Source organism: Callospermophilus lateralis, chromosome 4 (assembly GCF_048772815.1).
Source record: "Callospermophilus lateralis isolate mCalLat2 chromosome 4, mCalLat2.hap1, whole genome shotgun sequence".
NCBI lineage: Eukaryota > Metazoa > Chordata > Mammalia > Rodentia > Sciuridae > Callospermophilus > Callospermophilus lateralis.
This window is the reverse complement of record NC_135308.1, coordinates 5,976,287-5,986,697: the sequence shown is the minus strand read 5'-3', so window position 1 is coordinate 5,986,697 and position 10,411 is coordinate 5,976,287. Positions and strand designations below refer to the sequence as shown.

The 10,411-nt window shown below is 39.5% G+C and overlaps 1 pseudogene; it reads right to left on the bottom strand.

Annotated features, from left to right (window-relative positions):
• Positions 1–311: 311 nt before the first annotated feature.
• On the bottom strand, positions 312–10,411 carry LOC143397417 (uncharacterized; annotated as a pseudogene).

The following is a 10,411-nucleotide window of genomic DNA, read 5'->3' as shown; positions in this document are numbered from 1 at the left end:
TCTCCATCATGGGTTCCTACATGCAGAACATTGGCAGGACATCCCAAACAGCTGACATTCCTACGATTGATTTCTTGTACATTTTCTTGTGCAGTCTAAGGTAGTAAGATTGACTGAAGCCTTTCCCACATAGGTGCCACTCATGAGGTTTCTCTCCATTGAGCTGGCTCGATTTTTCTAAGGTTAGGGTCTTAAAGAGAGGCCTTTCTACACAGGCAACATTCCAATGGCCACTCTCCAAGGCAAGTCATGCTTCATTTTACCATACTAGGGTGATGGCCAAGGAGTATGCCACACAGGTGGCATGCATGTTATTTTTCTCCAGTGTGTGTTCTCTCATGAACTCTGAGACCAGATGATCGACTGAAGGCTTTCCCACACACAGGGCATTTGTATGGTTTCTCTCCAATATGTGTTTTCTCATGGTGTCTCAGGCCAGAGCATGTACTGAAACCTTTTCCACATAGGTGACATTTGTATGTCTCCAATGTGTGTTTTCTCATGTTGTCTAAGACCAGATGATAGACTGAAGGCTTTCCCACATACACCACATACATATGGTTTCTCACCAGTGTGGATTCTCTTATGTGGTTTAAGGTAGCAATATTGACTGAAGGATTTCCCACACAGGTGGCATTGATAGGGTTTCTCTCCAGTGTGTGTTCTCTGATGAAGTTTAAGGTAGCATTTTTGACTAAAGGATTACTCACATAATTGACATTGATATGGTTTCTCTCCAGTGTGGATCCTTGCATGTATTCGAAGGTGGCATGATTGACCAAAGGATTTCCCACACAATTGACATTGGTATGGTTTCTCTCCTGTGTGGGTTATCTGATGACGACGAAGGTGAACTGATTTGCTGAAGGCTTTCCCACACACATGGCATTTGTATGGTTTCTCTCCTGTGTGGATTTTATCATGCATTTGAAGGTTGTATAATTTACAAAAAGCTTTCCCACACCGATGACATCTGTATAGTTTCTCTCCAGTATGGACTTTCTCATGCATTTTAAGGTTGTAAGACTTCCTGAAGGCTTTCCCACACACGTGGCATTCATTTTTTTTATCACCTGTTTGGGTTCTCTCATGTTGTCTATGCTTAGAGAAGTAACTGAAGACTTTCTCAGAAAAATTATATTGACTATTCTTTTCCCCTGTTCTAGTTTCATTGAGTCTGCTTAGATCAGAGGTTTGATTAAAGGATTTGCTGCATAGATGACCTTCATATTTTATCTCTCCAGGGTCATTCTTGTTGCATTTTCTAGGTTGTAAACAGTTCCTATGTCCTTTCAAATATTCTTGCCCTTCACGTGAGACACAATCATTTTTCTTGTTTTCACCAAGATACAAATTGTCAACAAGGGATCGTGCACAGTGTTTGGTGTCCCAGTGGTTCCTTGCTTTTCTCCATTCCAAGAAATCCTCTTTAAAATGAGATTCCTGTTTTGGAAAGAAGATGAACATTTCTTAACAATGTCTCCATATAAACTTAATTTTTCTACATAAGAATCTTAGAACAATCCATTGTAATATGAAAATGAAAATCTTCTTACTTTTAATTTCGTGAACATTGTAGATAATTCCCAGGTGAGCCAAGTATTTTCCATTTACTAGTATTTTATTTAAAGGAGCTCTGATTAACTTTATGGTCTTCAATATTTCAAATAGCTACATGAGAAATGCTTGTACATTTGGAATCTTTTTAATTTCTCCCAGAATGCAAGCAATACAGATGTTTTGACACAGAAGTTGTGTATTCCCAACATAATGACAGCCATCAAATTGTACTTGGTCACTAATTTATTCCACAGACAGGTTTTTAACTTACATAATTAGTGTTCCCACTCTTGACACTTACCATTGACCTGTTGATGGGTGTAGCCTTTCTTTTCAAAACTGCTCTGAATATCATTTCATGTTTTTGATATTCATTTTCCATTGCTAGAAGAACTGGAAATACAAATTGGTAGCATGAAATTCAGAGACACAAAATTGAAGTCAACAATCTCATGAGAATGTCTTTTTTCATCATTGACTCTTTCATGGAGGATATGGCTTAGATAAAAAGATATATATCTTGGAAAAATAGAACACTGGGAATTATAAAAAACATCATGATAGAATTATTGTTAAAAAAGTAATGGAGAAAAAAATTTAAAGGAGAAAATCTGAAAAAGGGACATGAAAATTGACCTAAAAAACACACTGACAGGTTTTCCCCTCAATGAAAATATAAATATAGAGGAAACATTTTGAATTTAGATTTAAAGAAGCTACGTCATACATGAGAAATTTTGTCCCATGGTCCCATACTATATTTTAGACAACCACATTAATTTCACAGCTATGTCAGTTAATATTTCCAAGCTCAATCACTGGCTGGGCAACCATCTCTGTAGAATAACAAATGTCTCTGTCTCTTACCTGCACTCTGCCTTGGGAGGAATCCTGTCCCTTCTCCCATCCACAGGATTTTTCCTTCCTCCAGATACAAAGTCACATCTGATTTGCAGAACAGATACCCTATGCATGGTAAAAAAATAGCCATTGGATTTTAGCATTTCTACCAAGAAATGTGCATTAGTGACAAGGCCAAGAAGATGAGTTAACAACAATAGAGAACCAAGGCACTGGGAGAAAGTATTTAGCAGAGAAAATTTTGAAGTTCACTCACTGCAGTCGAATAAAAGAGGAAAGCTCCCATACCAGGGAGGACTGAAGGCACCCATGCTCACAATGACATTCAAAGAATGCCAAATCAGCAGTTCTTTCAGACACTTCATCTCTCCACTAAATATTACTTTCAAATGGAATCCAAATAATCACACAAAAATGTTCAGAATTCTCTTGTTTTGGTATTCAATCCTCCAGCACAGTGACAATATAATTATTTATAAATATTAGGTCTATGTATAATTTAACTTTAATGGATACATAACATTATGGTGTGGACTATATTGTAGTGTGGTGTAAAATAAGTTGTGATTAAAGTAATCAATAAGAGCAGCTTTCTTGCATCTAATTATAAGTTCTATGAGAAAGTCAGGACAGAGATTGGAATTGAATAGAGAGAGGCTATTCCAGATACTGTTATTGAAGAAATAGGTATACCCTCACATCTTTCATATATATCATTAATGGACTTACCAACTGATACCAGATGATTAATAATTTCCAGCATCACTGATCGGTGTAGCATTTTCTGAGATGGGTCCAGCATGGCCCACTCTTCTTGGGTGAAACTTATGCTTACATCTTCAATGGTCACCAATTCCTAGAACGGTATTGACAAGCTAGTTTAGAAAGAGCAAGGAGATCAATTTCACAAAAGAAGGGTTCAGAGGACAGCATGAGGCAGAGGGGAAACTAGGTATGCAAGAGATCAAACTGTTAAAGCACCAGCCTATTCATTTTCAGCTTCCAACATTCTTACTTTCAGAAACCCAGAAAGTACATACATTGAATTCATAGAATTTATAGTAAAGGAATGTGGAATGATAGAGAATCATGAAATATGAGAAAAAAAATTTAAGAACTGGTAAGGATAACTTTCAATCAGGCTATTATAAAATTTTCACTTGAATCTTTTCAACTACAATTTAAATCCCCATTTATTTAAATAACTTTCCAGAATTATCACCAGGCCAACCTTAACATTAATTTGTCATCTTGAAAATTGGTTATGTATAAAATAGTCATTTTCACAAAGAGGTATCTAATATCTCTCATCAGTAAAATATTTAGTAATGTGAGTGTTTAAACAGCCAATGAATTTCTTTATATCTCCAAAACATGTTTAAACTATAACCCTATAACCAGAACAATGCAGTCATTCTTGAACCAATCTTCAGAATTTTTGAGAACTGAGCAAACTACATGTAACTCAGTAGGAAGAGTCACTCTTCTCAATGTGACCAAGGAGGTCAGAATAAGGTTAAGGACAGACATTTGAGCAGCACAAGGCAAAGTCTCTGAGACTTGGACTCTGAGGCAGAATCCCAGCAACCATCCCTATACTACAACTTTCATCCTCAATTCTCTCTTGAGCTCCAAAGACTACTTTTCAATATCTCTCTGATATCTTGATGTCATTTCTCTATTTCTTTATTAGTTTTCATGTATTCAGTTCTTCAAAAAATTTGCTCCATCTACTATGTGATTTACTAGTATATTTAAATGACAAACATCAATTAAGTTAACATACCTTGGTGTAAACAACTTCCATTATGAAATATGAAGGAATATTTTATTAGTAAGTTGTAACAACATTGGGAATAAAAATGATCTTGATTAATTTAGGTTTTTTTTTTGGGAGGAATATCAAAAGTTGAAATTTGGGCTGGGGATGTGGCTCAAGTGGTAGCGCGCTCACCTGGCATGCGTGCAGCCAGGGTTCGATCCTCAGCACCACATACAAACAAAGATGTTGTGTCCGCCGATAACTAAAAAATAAATATTAAAATTCTCTCTCTCTCTCTCTTTTTTAAAAAAGTTGAAATTTATTACATAAAACTCTAAGTTTAAAATTGCAAAAAAGAAATGATTTCTTATGCCTTCTCTAGCCTAGGTTGTTTATTTTTTCTTAGTATTACTTGAGTGCCTGTGGCATTGGGTCAACAGAATTCAGCTTCTGGAATATCTGCCTCCATGTTGGGCTGTGAGGTTCTACTCCTCACTCATTTCCCTCACCTGAATTCACCACAATCCAAACATCATTGCAATAAGTATAATCATTAATCAGCAATTATTTCAGATGAAGTCATAGGCAGAATGTGAGATTCAATATGTCCCATTCCTTCTGGAAGTACACAGCCAGGAATGGTACCATGGTATAGTGGTGCCCTAACAGGAAGGACATCAGCTGCCTGCTGATGAGTTTCTGACCCATGATGACAGCTGCAGAGTTGTGGGGTACAGGACTAACTCCTGCTTGCACTGAAGACTTGGCATCTCTGTCAATAGGGGGAAAATTTCAATAGAAAAGCCATTCACTGCTCACCCACTGATGGATTGTTAGCCATGGTTTTGCTTTCTGCAATCTTGCTCTTCACTCACACACAGTCCAAACAATTTGCAGAAAATACTGTGGATGAAGAAGAAAAATCATAATATTTAATACATTTAGAAGACATCCTGACTCCTCTCTCATGAAATCCTAGACATTCTTTTGTCTAAAATGCAGTGCTAACACTGGGAAAATTCAGATTGCCCAAGAGTTTTAGGTGCAGTACTCTGTTCATATTCCAAGGTCAAAATTCACAAAAATGTGAACATGATCGCTAACAAAAATGAAGGAATTAAACCTCCATATATGCATTTACATATATATGGAGAACCTTGATTTTCACATGTGAATTGCCCCATAAAGGGTCCAGAGTTTTAAAATACTCTTAGATTTTGAAGAAGCATCACTTTTTAAACCAACATGCAGACTTTGGTTTCCACTTCTAGGGAAACATTGTGGAATTTCTCAGATTTCACTGATTTTGCTCTATTTGTTAGCAGTGGTTCTCTAAGTTAAATTGTGTCCCCTTGGAGTCTCACTCCCTGCCAACCCTCCCTCACCCATGAGGTAGATGTATTCTTCCTGGATTTAGGAGCAGTCAAGTCAGGATCTCTATGATGAAAGCCTGAATCAACTCAAGTTGATTTCCATTTTGAGGAATCAATGGCACCATCCTGCCAATCCAGCCCTTATAGTTCCATTTATCCAAATCAGCTTCAGTACTGGGTCCTAGTGGGAGTGCCAGGGCTGGTCCCATTAATTTATATTAAGGATGTTCAGAAATGTTGCTCATAGATGATGACTGGGATCAGGATGAAATCTATTTGATTAGTCTGGTCATTTGCTAATGTGCTGGTTGAAGCCTTTGAAATCCTGTTCAATATCCATCCATCATCAGCTGTGATATCTGTTTTTAATTATAGATCCATACATATGAGACAGATATTTATAAATTGTAGTGTATCCATCAACATATCATAAATTTGGTGGAGGAATTACAATTTTTATTATGAAGACTAAAATTTACACACATGATTGTGCCTCCACTGAAAAAAGAGAAAAATCCAGGTGCATGATGCACACCTGAAAGACCAGCCACCCAGGAGGCTGAGGCAGGAAGACCAAAGTTCAATGTCATCCTTAGAAACAGCCAGACTCTAAACTACTAAGTGAGATTCTGTCTCAAAATACAGTAAAAAAAAAAAAATCACAAAATAGGCTGGGATGGGGATGGGATTCAGGGGTTAAGCATCCCTGTGTTCAATCCCTGCTCTCCAAATATGAAAAATAAAAATAAAAAATAGAGTGCTGGAATGTAGCTCCATGACATTATTTCCCTGAGTTCTATCCCAATGAAAAACAAAGAAACAAAACAAAGAAACACAAAACAAAACAAAAAAGCACCAATAATTTACTAAATATGATTACAATTTTTCCAATATTGGGTTATTATCATAACCCTGTTGATTAAAGAGCAATTCATAATTTAAAAATTACCTAAACAGAGATTCACATGGTGTTTATTAGATGAAGAATTTATCCAACTGAAAAATACGACAGCGACAATTTTCCCTTTTTTTCCCTTTTAGCTGAGCGCAATGTCTTTGAACACACCAACACAACCTCTAAGCTGACCTGCGATAGTGCCTCTGCTGTTAAAGAGCACAAGCCCTACCTGTCAGGGCATGGTCTTCCTTCTCATCTATCAAGCTCACTCTCCTTTCCCAGACCCTACCATTCAGGATCCTCCAGTGCACTGAATCCACCTCCCAAACTCCATTCTCTTTTTCTTATCACTGCTCAACTTGTTATGTTCTTACTCACTTCAACACACATTCATATAGCTCATCTGGTCTTTTCCACACCATTTCCCACTTTTGTCCTCCAGCCCCTGTAGCAGGGGAATGCTTGTATGTGTCTTTTCCTCAACTGCATCTGAGAACCCTTGACTGTGGTGTCCATCCATGACTAAACTCAGAATCACCACTCCTTTTGGCTTTCAAAGTATTTAGAATCTGATATATTTTTCTAAATAAGCCATAATTTTATGATCCACAAAATTTTTCTTCTCAAAATTGTTGAAAATCACCTTCTAATTTCATCCATATTTTCAAAAGATTAGTATGCCTGCTGCTAAGAATGTTGTGTTAGTTCACCAAGTTTGAATGGGCTTTCATAAGAGTTTCATAACTTTCATAACAGTAAGACAGAGACAGGGTGGCTTTAAAGCAAACTAATTTTCTCATGATTCTGGAGGCTAGGAGTGTCAGATCTACATGTCTGCAGGGCCTGTTTCTTCTGAGACCTCTGTTCCGGCCTTGTACAGGCTGGCCTTCTTGTGTCTCTACATGGTCTTCCTTCTCCCAACCCTTCCCCAAACTCCTTCTGTTGTGAGGGTACTGATCATATTGCAATGGAGTCCACACAATTATCTTGATTGAATTTTCCTTTACTATAAATTACTGTAAATTCTGAACCTGCTTGGAATGCCTGCCCCTGCCTTGAACTCACCCATGCCTGGCTCTCTGACCAGATAGCAGCACTCTCTGAAACTATAGTGACACCTCATAAATATTGGCCTTCCCTGGCCAGACAATGACCCTCTCTGAGGCTCTAATGGTCCTCATAAATTCTGATGTTGGGGCCAGCAAAAAATGTAAACTATCATTAGTGTGATGCTCGTCAGAGTTCTGTTATCTGTAACCCCCCTTTGAGTAACTTTCTGGGCTATAAAGCTGGGCTGCAGGAAAGCTGGGGTGCTGTCTTGTTCCCGCCGTTTTGGGAGGGAGAGGCACCTGGCTGGTTGAAATAATAAGCTTGCTTTAATTTGATTTTAATTGGATTCAGTGGTCTTTTCTTGCATCCTGGTCTAACACTGTGATTCCATTTTTGAAACCCAGCTTCTACCTGAAGGCCTGTCCAAAGGGAGGGGGTGTTGACCTTGTCCTTGGAAAAACCAACAGAGCACTCCTAGGCACCTAGCCACTCTGCTGAGTTGTTTGTCTGCTAATAACAGGAGAGATCTGTGATGCCAGGTGTCCCTGACTCAGTTAGGGTAGGTGAGATAGCAACCCCCTAGCAACCACCAATCAGCATGAGACAGGGAAAATACCTGGGATGCCAGATATCCCCCCAGTATCAGTGGTTGATAACATGTTAGGAAACCATGTAGTTTAGCATGTACACCCCTGAAGGCTTAAACCAATCAGTTCAAATGTATCTACCTCTTGAACCACCAATCACCCCTACCCAACTTCTTCCCTCCAGTGAAGTTCTAATCCATGCTCAGAGTTTTTGTTTGATTTTCCTGTGGTGTGAAATGGTTTTGTGAGTGATGCTGTGACACATAGAGTATCCCCTAAAAACCTATAAAATCTCACTGAACAAAGGACCAGGACTCACTCTTCAGGACCCCTGTGTCAGAAATGGTTGTGAGTCCAGGCTCAAGCTTGCAATAAGGATTCTTGTATGATTAAATTGGATTCGGCTCTGGGAGATCTATTGGGGTCCCATGAATCTGGCATTATAAGATGAGATGAGGTAGAAAAAACAGAGAAGATCTAGAGGGTGTCTCCCAGGGTTAGAGGCCAGAGGAGGAGCAGATTGTCAGTTTTGAGAATAAAAGGTGAATGTATAAAATGAGCAGACTGTGGCAGCAAAGTGAATGCATAAAATGAGCAGACTGTGGGGACAAGTAGTGGCAAGGGTAAAAGGTGAAGAGGAAGCAGGCTGTGTTGTCCAGCAATTTCACAGTCTGAGCCAGAAAACCATTCTGAAACTGAGAAGGAATCAGTATGGGAGAGAAATTGGCTTTTCCCAGCAATATAGAGAATGTGGGAGTCTTGCCAGCTTTCCGACCATCTGTGTCCACTTGCTGCCCAAGAAATGAGAAATCCCTGCAGTTTTCTTTTGTTTTTTGTTTTGTTTGTTTTTTTCTTTTATTATTCTTTTTCTAGGTGAAGCCAGAATTAGATTGGCAGTCAGCATAGATAGGCAAATCAGGTCAGATGAAGAGGCCAATTTTGAGTGAGTCTGGAAGTTGGACACTGTCCCCTGAGGGATCAAGATGTTAATTCCTTTAGGGGGCTTTCTCCACACTCAGGGAGAACCTACCCCAGCTCCAACTTGTTGCTAAGGTGACCTGTCCCAGGAATTGCCCCTCCCTATAGTGAGCTATAAGGTTGTTAATGAATGTGCCCTGAGCTGCTCCACCTTGCCCTTTGCCCTTCAGCCCATCTTTTTCCCACCTTTTGACCATCCTGCTGAGCATTTCCTAGGCCTAGTCCTGTAAGTAGGAAGGAGAAAGATAAGAAGAGGGCAGGAGAACAAAGGAAGTCTAGGTCATATAAAAAGGGCAGAACACCTCACTTCTTGGGATACCAGGATAGCAGCTATGGCGCCCTTCTCCCTCACAGGAGAAGTCTGTTACCCATTTTTTATATAAACCCTGCTTTATATGCTTGCCTCAGCATGCTTCTCTAATGCTACACTTCAACATGTGAGGGAGCAGAACTTGTAATGAGGTATCATTGGGATTGCTTTTGTTTGTGTACCCAAGGTGGAGTGGCCATGGGTCCTGTATTTTCACTGACTTCCGTGCCCAAGTCTTGAGTCCACCTGGACACAGGAGTGGGAATGTGCTAAAGTTTTAGCAGGAGCTTTGGGCAGTGACAGAAAGTTTGGCTTTTAGGCTGTAGGTCTGCAGAGTGGAGACAACCAAAAGGGGACTTCCATTTCAAAGAGGGGATCTGAACTCTCAGATAGGGACAAAGCCACAGGGACATTGAACTGTGTATAGTTGGGGTGTGGAAAGGTATTACCTTTGGCATTCTAGCTCAGCATGCCCCAGTTCCCCCATGCCCAGAGGTGTCTGGAGGCAATTTCCAGACTCCTCCCCCAGCACATGGAAAGCACCTGAGTCTTGCAAACTACTTTGACTCACAGGCTGTCCAGCAGAGGGGACTGGCCAGCATCTGCAGCCAGAGCCACACTCCCAATACAGACAGAAAAAGAGAGCCACTCTGAGGACTTATTCTGCTCTGAACAGGAAAAAATCTTCCAACACTCATTAGCAGGCAAGAAGCAGGCAGAGCTGAGCAGACAGACTCCTGACAAGTTTGTCCAGTTTGGGTCAAAGTTGAGATGCAAAAATGAGTAGAATAATTTCATGTCAAAAACACTTTCATACCCAGAGATATTAAATCCAAATCTATGGAAACCTCCCCATTTTAAAATCCTCAGCAAGGACAAAACCCAGATCCCTTTGTGATCGTTTTTGCACTACTTCTGTACTCTCAAGTGTCCTGTAAGATCTCCCCACACTTGTTCTTTCAAAGATGTATTAAATGGCAAACTTTTCAGTTACCTCGGATTTTCTTCAGTAGTTTTTCCTCTCTTCTCCAT